Source organism: Lagopus muta, chromosome 15 (genome assembly GCF_023343835.1).
Source record: "Lagopus muta isolate bLagMut1 chromosome 15, bLagMut1 primary, whole genome shotgun sequence".
In the NCBI taxonomy this organism is placed as follows: Eukaryota; Metazoa; Chordata; class Aves; order Galliformes; family Phasianidae; genus Lagopus; species Lagopus muta.
Window position 1 is genome coordinate 9614771 of NC_064447.1, and position 14953 is coordinate 9629723.

At 45.7% G+C, this 14953-nt stretch overlaps 1 long non-coding RNA gene across 1 annotated transcript; it reads left to right on the forward strand.

The window, feature by feature from the left end:
• Positions 1–4995: 4995 nt before the first annotated feature.
• On the forward strand, positions 4996–12753 carry LOC125700692 (uncharacterized). Its single transcript, XR_007380020.1, has 4 exons — positions 4996–5073; positions 10412–10504; positions 10926–11103; positions 11207–12753. It is a non-coding gene; the product is annotated as an uncharacterized LOC125700692 (long non-coding RNA).
• The last annotated feature ends 2200 nt before the right edge of the window (positions 12754–14953 follow it).

Here is a 14953-nt window from a genome sequence, read left to right on the forward strand (position 1 = left end):
ACGGCCACACAAGACCTTTTTCATGTGAAGTTGCAGTAGCTCCAATCCAGCTCCCATCACTGCTGACAGCAAACGTTTGTTGGCTTTGGTAGGCTCCAACTGGGCACTTTTTGATGCACATGGCTGTTTTTGATACCATGCGTTTTGAATTGCTGCATTCTTCATGGAGGCTTCTGTCTGCTTCAACCTCCACCCTTCCAACATACAAGAAAGATAAAACAGAAACAGCACTGACTCTTCAAGTCCATCCCTTTGGCTATTTCTCTTAGCAAAGCGCTGATGCTGCTGCCCTTCTGCCATTCTTCCTCCAGTAACTCAGTTGTTGCCAAGGCAGTTATTGTTATCAAGACACAGGTTTGGCGCAGGTACATTCTCCTCCTGCTGTATGTACCTTAACACAATGACCCATAAACGACAAACCCAGAATGAACTTGTTTTTTCCAATAGCCCTTTTCTGGATGTCTCTGTGCTCTCACTGGCTCTGCCCACTTTCCCATCACTTGGAGCATCCTTGGGATGCAATGAGAGCCAGGCCCCCTCCAGCCTCTCTTACATCAGGATGAAGCAATAGTACTTCACATCCATTGGCATTTCAAGCGTTAATCCAGCCCACAAAACCGAGATGATTTTTTTTTTCAGAATTGCTTGGCCTTTTTTTTTTTCTTTTTCTTTTTTTTTTTTTTGCACTGTTAACTGACATCTGAATGGGAGATATGAATATAGAAATTATTCTTTGCTGAAAGCTGCAGAAAAGCCACAACCCTCAGATCAAACAAGTTTTTTGTGCCACAGCAAAATTAAATCCTTGTGATTTCCATATTCTTCAGTCAACAGGCTGGCGCCCAGCTCGTTGCTATAGCTACATGAGCATGGGCTGTCAGGAGCAGGGAGCCGCGCTGTCCGAGGGTTAAGTAGCTGCTTAATTATTCAGCCCAATATCTGGCAAGCACTCCACACTGACAAAGGGGGGTCTCCTGTGATCTCTGTCGGGATGGATCACTTTAACCATTTCTCCTTCCTCCAAACCCAGAAAGGGCAGCAGCTCCCTGATGAAAGGGCAAATGGGATTGCTTAGCTTTGTGTTTATTCCCACCTGTTTGGCTGATTTTCCTCTGTCAAACTTGCTGGATGCTCCGTGGAACTCAGTAAGTGTGCACTGAGCACCACGGAGCAGGACAGCACACCTGTGCCTCAGTTTCCCCAGCTGCAGCGGGAAGCAGTGCCATCTGGCAGCAGCCTTTGCTGCAGGGACCCCAGCACTGGGACACATTGCTCCATTTCTGCACAGGAACGTGCCCCAGTGGCATTAATCCTCCTGCAGCTCTCGTGTGGGCTTGGCACCAAGGCTGCTGGAGAAGTGCAAAGTGCAGCTGCAGAGCACCGTTGCGCAAGGCAGGCTGAGCAGAAGGGGGTGATGTGAGCTGAGTCGAGAACCTCCCCGCCATGGTTTTCCTCAGCTCTGCATGTACGGTGTATTGGGAACGTAGGCTGCTTTCCTTTCCAATGGAACAAAACAATGAAAATACTTGGAAGAAGAACAACTATGCTGGTCAAGACTCTCTCATTAAGGAGGGCTGTGTTTTCGGATGACTCTCTCTCTTTTCAGCTCTCCCTTGTTATTTAACTCTGGAGAAACCTGGGCTCTTTCTTGCTCATACAAACTTGAGGGCTTTTTCTTTCTGGAAATCATATTAAAAGCGTAGCCTGACTGAGGTCCTTTGCCAAACTGATTATTGTGCTGTCCTGCAATCTGAAAACACTGGGGGTAAGGTAAGGTAACAGTGCAAAATCCACCACTTAGTCATTGCTGGACGCAAACCACCACATTGGTTATCACAGAAATATGCTGAAAGTGGATGCTGAGAGCCCCTGGGGGTCTGAGTACCTGGCCGGTGCCAACAAAAAGAGACAGATTAATGAGCTCTATGGCCAGTTGCTTCTGTACTCTTTTCTTAACCTTTATTTTCCAGAGGACTTCCAGACAGATAAAGGACAGCGTCTGGTTAATCATTTATCCATCTGCATATCCAGCTTCTCTTTTCTTTCTCTTCCCTGGCCTCAGAGGAAAAATTAACGTATTTCTTTTCTGGTTTCTCCCCTACAATCCTACGGAAGCAATTTTGGTCACAATAGGAAGTCATGTCCCATCCAATTCAGCTTAAAAAAAACATAGAAAAAAGGAAAAAAGGAAGCACGCTAGAGTGATTGGAAAGGTCTGCAGGGGAGAGGGTGCTCCAGCAGCCCTGGCCTGCCTTGAAGTGATTTCTGCTCCAGCGTATTTTTAGCTACTGTCACAGGGTGATTTCCTTGCTGGTCTGCTAGAGGTTCATGTTGCATTGCTGAAAAGCTCACTTGCTCCAGTGCAGACCTCCAAGCTAGAGAGCTTTTGACCGCGGATTTTCATCTGGATGGTTTGCTATTGTCATGGGCCAAATAGTGGAGCCTTTCCTCCGCCTTTATTCAGAATGGAATCCCATTGGATTGGCTGCCTGACTCATCTCTGGGCATTTTCTCCCAAGCCCTTTGCTCTGTCAGCCTCCCACCACCACCCCTGCCTTGCCAGGGGGTGCTTTGTCCTGGCCATGCACTTCCTCCAGGTTTGCCTGCAGCCTCAAGTCCTCACTCTGCAGTGATGAATGAGTACACTGGGAGAGTGGAGGCAACTTCTCATCTATCCTGTGCCAACATGTGGGAACCCTGCTGTGCCTCAGCTTCCCCATCTTCACCCTACAGAAGCTGCCTTTCTTTTCTATTATCAGTTCATGTAATTATGTTTAGTAAATAGTCTTCATTCAACAGCGTAAGGCACTGCAACATTCCCCATACAACATATCCTTTCTCTCTGTGTTTTCTTGAAAACCCATGTCCCAGAATGACCATGAAACATTCCAAGAAGAAATGCCAATGATTTCCTAGTAAATGTCTTGGTTTTTTGTTTTTTGTTTTCTTTTTTTCCCTGTAAGTTATGAAAATGAGCCACCATTTACAATCTTTCTTGAGTCTACAAAGCTGAGTTGGATTTCAGTGCCTTCTGTTTTCTTGGGAAGCCTGACAAAGCTCTGTCTAATTTCATTCCACAAAACACCTTGGGATTGTCTACTGTGAAGTTAAAGAGAGCAGATACTCATGCAGTGACATCTAATTCACCTGCTAGCCATGGTGGGCACCAGAATCCTTAGAAATTACCCAGCAGTCGAGGGATATTTATGTAATAATGGGGAACTTTGATTCAAAGAGTAGAAGTGGTACAGGTCACCTGCAAACCTGACTAAGAGTCTTCCCATAGCTACCTGTGCACTGCTTCACTTTGCTTTTGTTGGTGGCTTCTCTTTGGAACTTGGTGACACGGGTGTTTTCAGGGTGATTTACTGGGCTTCAGCTGAGCTCTGTCAGCTGTGCTTCATTTGGTCTCGCTGAGGACTCGAATACAATATTTCCATTCTGGATTTTGGTGGCAGGAAAGGTGATGAGATTGTGGTGACCCTGGTGAATCCATGTGCTTCTTGCATCAGCAAAGGTGGAACCAGGCAGTTACTTTGTTCCATGTTTCCCATTTTTAAAATGACTCTGGCTTTTGGGTACTTCAGTTTATTGCTCAGAGTCATGAGAAGCCTCAATTGCAGAGGTTGGGCAAAAGCACTGCCTGCCAGAAATTGGGTTCTTTCTGAGGTTTTTACTGAGCATTGGATTTGCTGATAGCACCAATTCCTGCATTTTCTCCAATCTCAACCCCAGTGCCCATGTAATTTTCTATGCCAGAAGCACAACCAGCCCTTTGGCAGCATTTAAACCCTTTCTAAGGTGAATGGATGTCTCCTGGTGGCACAACAACAGCTTGCAAAGTGATCAACACCACCTTGGCATCTCCACATCAGCTGCTGGGACCACCACGAAGGACAAGATCTCACATCCAAATCTCTGTCATTTGTCCCTCATCTGCCAGCGCAGGCTTTTTCCTATGGCACCTCAGGGTGTGAAGGTGCCTCAGCCAACAGCTCACAGAATGTTTGAGTTCACAGTTTGGTTGGAAAAAACAGCATCACTTAAATCAAGGAGGGAGGCAAAAGCTCTCCTCCTTTAAGAGGGGAAGCCAGATGAACAGGCCCACAAGCGCTGCAGCACGCGGCTGTGTTGAGATTAATTTGCTTAATTGTTGCACGCTGTTAGCAACAGTTACCATGTTTACCGGTTGAGTCAGTAATGCTTGTTAAAACTCCAAAGGACCTCATATAATAAAAAACAGCCTTGGAATGGTCTTTCACATTAGCTACTGTTGCTTTGCTACAGCAAACATGCATAACTCAGCCTCCTCCACCAAGCCCTCTCCAGCTCTGAGACACATCCAGACAAGGTATCCCGAATTCCGTGTTTTGAGAAGTGTGACATTTTCTCCCCCCCAGGTGTTATCTCTGCAGGTTGCTTCCCTGCCCATTGCCATGACAATGAAGGCAGCCATACAGCATCACTGAGTTATCCCTGCTAAGGATTAATTCGGCTCCAGGGAAATGCAGTTTGAACTTTAATGTCACCTTGATTCTACCTGGCTTTTCAGAAGGATCTCCACGGTTGTGGGGAATAGCAATAACAGATAACCAGTTCTACATTACCCCCCCAAAAAGGCAATGGTCACAATCCAGTTAAAGAAAAAAAAGAAAGATTTACTCCTCTGTCCCAAAAATCAGGGCTCACCAGATACTCCCAGAGAAGGGCTCTCCAGCTAAAGATCCTTCCTTACAGGCAGCCAGTGCTTACATAAAGCTTAGGGAGGGGTGAAAGCTGGTTTCCACCCCTTCCAGACATGCAGGTGAATTGCTGTATGGGAATTGTTGGGTCACAGCCTGAACCACTGATTGAGCACCTGGGGAAAGGACCAACTCAACCCTGGGAGCACAGGTGAAGGCAATTCAGCTGTGTGACTGAAGGGGTGGAGCCTGGCTACGGACAACCTGAAACAATGGGGATAAGATTGGCAATTTCTCTGGTGTTTAGAAATGGCTCAGAGCAAAGGTGATGCTCCAGGACCTGCAGCATCCTTCCCATGCAGCACTCAGAGCACAGTGGGCCGCTGGTCAGGTGTGTACACTTTTCTGTCTGAATAGCACTTGTTTCTGTGGGATCTTAGGGATGTTTTTCAGATGGAAAAAGTTCTTGTATTGGATTGTCAGGGAGTCAGGAACTACATTAATAACCCCCCGCAGACCTCATAAAATCAGAGGGATGCTGCCAAAGGAAAAAGACTGAGCGGAGTTTACAGTTGCAAGAAGCATGGAGGACAAATCAAAGCTTATGATGCAATTTTGTGTGAATAAGGTCAGAACATTTTGTTTTGGCTGCATGAGTGGGACTTTCACAATGAGATGCAATGTTGAAATATTTTGACTGTATTTTGGTGAAGGAGGTAAATCTCAGTATCTAATTTCTCCATGACTTCCTGCTGATCCAAAGGGTGACTGAAACATTCTATTCCTATGAGGTATGGGTGGAGTTGCACTACCACTCCCAGCTCTACCTGAGAAGTAATATTGATTCTGAATCCATTCTGTTCTCAGAGAAAATTGGGTGCTCCTTAAGCTGTGTTATTGATGGTTGCTCCATTGCTGTGTGCAACTAGTGCTTCCTAAAGGCATTATTTAATCCATGTTCATGACTGGGATAATGCATTCTGGATGGGATGGTGAAAGTGATGTCCTCAGGAGAGGAGGGGAAGGTCAATTCATAGGAAGCTCTTAGCAGAAAAACTCTCCATAAGAAGCTGTTTGTGCAGAAGAGAAAATCCCTGCTTCTCTATGGAGGGAAGAGGAGGAGGAGCTGTTATCATGTCTCTGGTGTCTTATCAAGAGGGATTAAAGAATAGCTGGGCATTCACAGAGAATCCAGGCTTCCAGTTCACATAGCCAGGTTTTTGGTTTTTTTTTTTTTGGGTCCTTTCACAAGCAATGACCAACATATACATTAATGTGCCTAAATGTCCTGCTCTGCCTTCCACGCAGAGCAGACATACCCCTCTGAAGGAGATGAAGACATAGCCCCAGGGCAGGCGAATGCTGAACATGGAGCTGCTCAGCCATGCACCGCAGTGGGGAACTGATGGAAGAAATGAATGTACTTCTTTGCTCAACAGTATGACTTATAATTCAAGGGGGAAAAATGAGCTCATGAGGACAGCCTGTTTCACCTTCTCTCCCACTCCTCATGGGTGTTGAGATGGGTAGGAGAGTCAAAAGCTGGCAAAAGCATCGGCCAGAGGAAAACTGACAGGCTAGCAGCTCATTATTACTCATCCTGGTGGCTGTTCCACAGGCAGTGATTTAATGTTGCACTTTTCACTAAGTGCTCTGATAAACATGCTCTAATTCCTTCAGTGCCTCTTGCAGCTTGAGTTTGAAGTAGTGGGATGACAGGAAGATTGAGGCTTTGCAGAAGGGCATTTGGGTCGGAGCCTCGGCCAGTGCAAGTCATTCTGGCTGTGGGATTTTTGTATCCTTTTTCAGACCCAAAGCTAGTAAGTGTCTTTTGAAGTGTAGGTGTCTTGGAAAAGCAGTGATACACAATTCTATTTAAATGATAGTAATAAAAGGAAAACAAAGTTGGGAAATAAATGTAAACCATCCCTAATCACAACCAGGAAATCAACTTTGCTAGAGTGAGGCTGAGCATGTGTCTAATCTGGGCTCGGGCGAGGAACAGAAGAAATGTAGAAGGAATCAATTTTTACTATGTTATGCCGAGCCTCTCACTGACTGACACAAGCCAGCTGTCAGCCTCAGAACTTAAAGCATAACTTGACCAAACTGCCCTCAATTTTGGGACCGAGATCAACTGGGGCACATGCATGGCTCCAGGAAGCTTCATCCTCTTGGAAACAAGAAGTGAATGAGGGTGGCATTAGTGGCATGGTGCACGTAAGCAAATGGATGTCCTCAATATGAATGTGCTTCAGACATGGCTGTTGGAAATATTTCAGAAGAGCCTTCTGATTCTTATCCCTTTGGTACTGCCTTGTGCAATGGCAAGATCGAGCTCTAGATCTTCCAGCCTGACAACCTCAGGTCAGCTTCTTCATCCTCTCATGCAACAGCAGCCCCAGTGAATGCAGGATGCTCGTGCTTTCTCATTGACTCTTCTCTTGCTTGTTCCTCTTCATCTCAAGCCTTTCCAATCTTCAGAAAGAGCAGAATGGAAAGAGAGACCACACATTGTGGCTGCTAATAGGGTCTTCAGAAAGTGCCAGAGCACCGCATTTGAGATATTGCTGTGATAGTTCAGAGACATGACAGCAAACTGGCAGAATCCAAAGCAATCAGAGTGTGGTAAACCTGAAGCATTTAACATATACCATGGCTTGGAAAAAAGATTTGGTTAAAAAGTCTTCAAATTACTGTATGGTGTCAGAGCAACAGAAAGAGCAAGAAGCTTGTTCTGAGAGCGGGGATCTAGTTCAGATATATTCTACATGGCTATAGGCACTCACGCATATATAAATGTTGAGATCAGCACCGGATGGTGTTTTTTATTTAGTTTCACGCTTTGTTAACTTCTCTAAATTATGTGGAACGCTTTTTTTTTTGTTTTTTTAATACCCAAAATTTTGCCTGTTCCCAATTACCAAAAGAAGGAGGGGGGGAAAAAAAAAAGGGGAAAAAAGAGCTGAGTCTGTGGAGCAAGTTGGCACCACTATGAAGCAGCCTCCAACTACACAATGCATCCTTCTTGCAGGAACCGTCAGAGGCAAGTTGGGGGATGGAGAGATGGAGGAGTTAAGGCACATGGTGGTAGGCTGCAGGGAAGACACTGACAGATTGAAAGAGGTCTTGAGCATTTCTGAAGCCCTGAAGGAAGTGTCAGAGATATTTTGATGATACTCATCCCTGCCTTCTGGTTTGGGTACTTGGAGGATTTATATTAACTCAAAAATGCAGAAAGAAAATCTGCAGTGCTCCTTTTGAGTAGTCTGCTAAATCTTAATAGATGCAAACCAAAGCCTGGGACTCTGTCAGAGGCTCACCTTTAACAGGACAACTGCAGCTAACCAGAACCTGGGATGACTCTGGACATGCAGTTTGTTCTCCTATTGGGTCTTTATCCAGTGTTCAAGGTTGCTTTTTGATATGACAATTGAAGATGGTTTTTATTCAATTATTGCATTAGTGGGAGTCTGAAGCAGGCTCATGATCGCCAGGGTTATTGCTGTATGAGTTAATGTTCACACCCCTTTTGGGTGTCCCAGAGGAGTGCTGCAGGCTTATGGCCAAATTTTATTTTGACTTGGATCCCAGTGTGCAAGCCAACTGTTTCTGCATTTCATTTCTGTCATATCCTGTACATTAAAACACCATTAATTCAAACCTTTTGTTTCTAAGAACAACTGTGCTGTAAAACAGCAATAAAAAGCTGCCAAAGTTCTCTTAAACCAGTGTAATATGTTCATTCATGCAAACTGGGATATAAAAATAAAAAAAAATACAAACACACTTTTGTCAAAAGCATACTACAAATAGTATTTCTTTCCCCCTCAGCTTTGCAAGAAGATGAGGGGATCAGTCCAAGAGCAGGTTTCTCCCATGGCCATGGGCTTTCCTAGCACCTTTCTCCCATTTTTACCATAAAGTAAAGAACAAATTGGGTCCTTTTACTTTTATCTAACACTGTGCTTGTCCTTAGGTTTAATTAGCTCATGCTTGCAAGGTGGAAAAGGCAGCGAGGGATGCCTTCTGAAAACCTGTGAGCTGAGCAGGGATTTGTACCAGGTTTACTCCCCTTTTCCTTGCAGCTCTCCTAAATGCCTGTGGCACAGCCTCACGCAGCACCTGCTGCTTCTTCTGGGCATGAGGCCATGTGTGCAGCCAGTGCTGGGCAGGGAGCAGAGCATTGCTGGTCCTTGTGTTCCTAGGGATGGAGGGGACAGCCACCATAGCCGCATCCTTGTCCCAAACGCAATAGCTGAGATGAGAAGTGTGCACAGCTGTTGTATCCAATGTCATGTAAGAGTGTTGCCAGCTTGTGCATGGCATTTATTATTCTTCCTCTGGAAGTGATAACTTTCTCTTGACTTTCTCCTGAAGAAGTCTCCACTTCTGTGTTTTTTACCAAACTCAGAGTTTTAATCAACAGGATACACTTGCCTCTTGCACCCAAGCAGGATCTATTCCATAGCCTCTCTTCTTGTTCACATTGTTCACTTGGGATAATGAAGATGATATCCAAGGGTCAGGACACTGCCAAACACACTTCTCTGAGACACAAGGGCCGTAGCTGAGCAACAAGTTGCCCCACAGGAGTCCTTCAGCTCTCCAGCAATGTCGTTTTCCCATCACAGATAAAAGATTCTTGGGGTTTTTCAGATGCTGTCATCACCTTTGATTTATGGTAAGTTTTTCTTGTACTTCCCTTCTTTCTCCCAAACTGGGGCCTTTTAGCATTCTGAATTGAATACTTATGAGGCAAGGAGAAGTTAGAATCTGGAAGGAGGAACTGGGAAACATTCTTGTAATGGCACTGGGATGGCATCTCTGGGAGCCATGGAGGCCACAGGCAGAGCACCAAGCCTCCCTCAGGTCTGGCTCTAGAGGTGCATTGAAGAAAGTTTAGAAGCTTTAAGAAAAAAGTAGACAGCAAAGCATCAAGAGTGCATGACTCAGTCTGTGCCCCGAGTTCAACCTGCCGTTACCAACCAGGAGCAAACAGGTTGGGCTCCTTCATCACACACTCTGTCTTTTGTTTTGGGGCTGGCCAGGGAATATTTTCAGAGGAACTAAAACCACTGTAAATCCAAGCCCCATGTTGCTCAAAGTCAGCTCAGAAAGAAAGAAAGAGGAAAAAAAAAAAATAAATCCAATACCACCAGGAGACAGGGAGAGATCTTTTCCCAGGACACAAATTCAAAATATACCAGATGAATTTATGAACTGGTGGTTAAACCGATGCTCATGGAGTCCAAGATATGCCGTGAAACAAGCTGCAATGCATAAATGAGCTATGTTTTGGGGAGGATATTTTGCCCCCATTTGCTTTAGCATTGTTTCTAAAATTTCCCAAATCACATCCTGATCATTCTCTCTCCTCCCCTGGCTTAAAAGCCTTGTTTTGGCTCTTGCTGCAAGGAATAATATAACGAAGAAGAGGAGGGAAAAAGAATCTTGGTCAGCTGCTAAACATATAAACCTGCAGATTTATTTAGTAGTGATAATCCCTGAAGGAGAAACTTATTCAGTACTTCATCATTGGTGAAACTGCCCACATCTGTTCAGAGACAGCAACAGGAGGTCAGCAGCGTGTGCCAGCAGCAGCACAGAGGGAACCAACCTGTTGTATTGCCCTCCTCCTGTTTGAGCCCTCTGTGCTCACCTGGATTCTCAGTGCTATTTATGGTGGTTTTTCTCCTTTGTGGAAATGCTGGTGTTTCTCTTTCCAGGTTCAGTCAGTGAGCTTGCCTTTGGAAAGTACCCCAGGACAGAGCCAGAAGCTCTGGCAGAAGCCCTCTCCATGCCATGTGCCCTACTCAGGGGTTTGTTGCATCATGCCATGCATTTTGGGATCCATGCAGGATGGTTGCAGCTTGCTGGACTCCTGGCTGTCTTCCTTACAAAAGTCTTCCATTACTGTTTGCACTTGGCCAGTGATGTGGAGGTGCTGGGGAGGCAGAGCCCTTGACTCCTCCCAGTTTGGAGGGAAGTGACCTTTTCTTGGGCCTGAGCCACTTCCAGATTTCAATAAGGGAGATGAATGAAACTGGATGAATGCAACTGGTGCAAGTACATAGAATGGGCTGTGGGTCATGGCTGCTGGGAGTGGGATGGGGGCTGCTGGCCTCTGGGGTTAGTGTTAATGAGAGGTCTGGATTACTCAGGAGAAATTAAGGAATGATCAGACAGGAGAGAGCATGGTTTGCAGTGCTGGACCTTCAATCTCTTGTCTCCACCTCCAAGAGCTGCAGAAGGAGACAGAGGTACCGGAGATGATGCACTGTCCCATGCAGGATGCACTGCCCTGAGCCACCCCAGGATTTGGCGCGCTCCAGCTCTTCCCAGCACATATCACCTCTTCCAAGCTGTCCATTGTGGTGCAGGAAGCAGTCCTTCAGAGACGGCAGAAATACAAGATATGGTACTGAAAGTTGGTACAGGGAGGGCTCAACAGGGGGAGAGGAGGAAGGACATGGCTTTGGATTAGGATGAAGCACTCACACATTTACATGTTCTTCACTCAGGGCTCGGATCAGACCTAGGAGCCACAGAAGGGCTGGAGGTGCTGGTTGTCCTGCAGCCACCAGTGCATTCCCTGGCACCAGAAAAAGGCTAAGTTCAGCCTATAAGCTGTAGAAAAACAATTCTGGAGCTTGGGAGCTGCTGCTTCACCTCTGCAGTTCAAGAGTGCTGTTCCCATCTTCTGAGCAGATGGAGCCAAATCACGCCTGGTTTGTCCTTCAGTTTCCAAAGCTGTGGCTGTCACAGCCTTCTATGCTGTTGCAGTGTTATCTAAAACAAGGGCCATGTCCAAATGATACGTGTTATCCTGCAGAGCTGAGTTAGGCTATTTCCAGTGCGTCATTCATGGTGATTTTGTTTCCTCTTAACTTTTAATTTCTTCATCAACACATGCAGAGAAATAGTTTAAAATTGCTCTAATCCCAATAGCATTCAAGCTGAGTTCCTTTTGGCTTGCAAACTAATTTTGTTTTCATTGGAAAAATGGATCCTGTTTATTTAATTTTCCTCACTGAAAACAAAATATGTGGGTGGAGGAAATGGGACAGATTGGAAAATACTTTGACTGATAAAAACAATCATTTCAACATTATAGGCTTTTATATCTGCAACAGAAGCCATAAGAAAGTCATTACCAAAGAGTTACTGCAGATATCTGCAACTCCAAGCATAGGTGGAAATGCTGATAAAGTGCTGATACTCCATGCTAGCTGCTGGAAGAGGGAGACTACAGGCTGGATTTTAATAGGCACCAGGGAAACTGCAGGTTGATTAAATGGATGTGTTGATATACGCTCTACAGCTGGTGGGAAAACATGCTTCACCCAAGTGCAGAAAGTTTCACCCCAAACTCCAAAGTCCTGATCTATTTCCTGAAAAATACAAATCAGAAAGAATTTTCAACTTCAGATTAAAAAAAAAATATATATATATATACACACTTTTTGCCCCACATAGAAGTTTTCAGTTAAAAAAAAAAATAATCAATTGACTTTTTTTGTAAAAACATTTTGGCCTTAGATAATGGTGGCCTTAAATTTGATTCCTTTGCTATAGGTTGTGCTCAAAGGGCTGCGTCTTACGAGTGGCACCTGGGGCTGCTGCTGGGATCTGCTGTGTGGTGCCAGCTCCCTGGCAAGGGCCTCATCGGAGGAGGCTCAGGGAGCTTTGGCTTGGGAAGAGATCCTGACTCTTCACGTCCGAGCTGGGATGAGTTCCTCCTTCCTAACGACTTACCCACATCTCAGGTTCAGGGAATTCTTGTGTGAGTCATAGTCTGCCGAAGAGTTTTTCCTTCTCTCCCCAGATACTAATATTTTGAACAAGTCTCACTCTTTATTATCATGGAGATATAAGGGAAATATCCCACAAGGACAGGGGTAGGTCTGAACTGCATGTCAGAAACTTTGCTGTTAAGATTACATGTGATGTGTGACCAGACTGTTTGGATCTGTGGTCGGGCCCCAGAAGATGTGTGTGGTGACTGACCACATCCCCTCCGGAAGGGGAATGTTTGAGTTCATTGTGTCGGTGAAATGCCGGGGTTTGATCGTGGCGTGGATTTAGTGGAGGTGGGAGAGGGGAAAGGGGCTACCGGGGCCGTGCTCCGCCCCGCACACTCGGCCGCAGGGAGCAGCTCATTTGTCCAGGACGCACCGGACTCCGCCGTATGGTGGATGCATCATATTTCTGTCTGCGATTTCCTGCACGGAAAAATGAGAGCCAAGAGCAACTGCTCCTACATCCCCTGGGGTGGTCCGAAGCTGAGACTGAGGCTACAGATGTGCTCGCGCCTCCCCATCACTGTCCCCTCCCAGATGGCAGAGCACCACGTTTCGGAGGCTGTTGGCCACGTATCCACTTTCTTTGGAAATGTGTCAGGAGCAGTTTCTGGTTCATTTTTTATCTTAAGTTCATCAGATATTTCTCTGGTGGCCCTTAGCTCAGCTGCCAGGTCATATGTAGGTAGATATCGTTGGATCGGGTTGTGCCAGGAACCTGACCACGCTCTCCTGCACCAAATCGCATCCACCAAAACACCTACATACTCAAAGCTGGCAAGAAGCACTGTATCTCTTGTCAGGAAGAAGCCTATGGTAGTTGGCAGGTTTCTGGAAAGCTTTGCAAGCCCTTGACTTGGTGACCCAATGCTGGTGTGGCAGCTCCTGGGAAAACTGCAAGTTCCATCAGTGATGCTGAAAACCTTATCTGTGGTGTTTACATAATGATGATTTCATGTTTACTGTTTTTTAAATTGCAGCTTGATGGAGGGACTCCTCCAGAGGTGTTTCTTCTGCAGAAACTTACTTCTTCTTGCTGTAGCCATCAGGTCTTGTACAAACTATTTTTGGAGCAGAATTGACTTTTGTTGCATAATGTATGTTTGCATAAGAGTTAGTGGACTGCTGCTGTTAATGGTGGTGGTAATAACTGTGTCTGCTCCCGACAGCAGCTGCTCAGCTGTGATAGTAAGGTAAGCAGCCACAGGCAGATGCCAGTGGTGCAGCTGTCCTTACTGCTATCCTCGGGTTATTTGGATTACAGCAAAACTGCTTTGCTACATGCCACAGAGATGCTCTCGAACATAATTTGGAGGATGCTACCAAATATCCCGCTTGTCTAATTGTAATGTGATGTTTCAATTGCTGCACGCACTGCACTGTTTTGCATTCAGCCATGCAAAATGCTCCCAGGTTCCAGTTCCTCCAGATTTATGAGGTTGCTCACATTTTGTTGCTGGCGTGCTCTTTCTCCCCACTGGTGCAGCGGAAGCCACTTAAAACTTGAACTGAAACAACTGTAACATGTGGAAGGTTAACTCCCACCATCATATATTGCTGTGTGGGGAGATGGGGGTGGCTGATCTTTTGAATAAATCGTGTATTTTTATTAAAAATTGTGATACCTTACCTGTGTTTTATTATTGTCAGCGTAGCTGCCTGTCAAGAGGCCATTTGGTAGTGCATGTCAAGAAGCACATCAAGCATGACGAGTCAAGCAGCAAAGGCAGCTGTGGAACAACCACTTTGGTTTGCCTTGTATCCCCAGTTTGTGCTTAGGTTGGAGATGAGGAGCTCCCTTTCCAGGGATGAGCGGGGCAACGCGTGCCTCAGACTCAGTAATACAGACACTCAAGTATGGTGGAAATACTCCCCAAAACAACATGCAAGTCACTTTAACCTGTAGAATAAGTGTTTAATTCTGTAGAATAAGTGCTAGTTAAAATGTTTCTTCCTGCCACTGGGGCAATGTCAGCTTCTTTGGAGGCTGTGCCACTTCATTTGGGGAATGTAGCCAGTGGGACCCTAATTCTGTCATTTAAATAGTGGGTCAGCTCTTTGGGAACCCTAAAATAGTGAATAACCCAACATTTCAGTCTCCTGCACACGATCATGACCCTCCCTGTTGTACAACTGTACTCCAGGATCAAATTAACCTTTGCACCAGTTCTCAGACAGAAAAGAGGCATTGAAACGCAGGGTAAAAAGAGTGATTTTGGTGGCTGAGATCCTTCAGCGTAGAAACCTATTGAGGGTGGGACATAGACAGACTCAGCTCACAGGGGCTCCAGGATTTCCAGGCACGTGCTCTCCATGGTTTGCCATCAGCACTAGGGCAAGGAAGCCTGTGCTGTGGCTGCAGCTTTCAAAGGGCAATTGTGTGAGATTCTGCAGCAGTGCCATGGGATGGGAAGGAGCCATCCATGGAGCAGCTCAGCTATGAGTCTCCTGCGAGAGCCATGCAGCTCC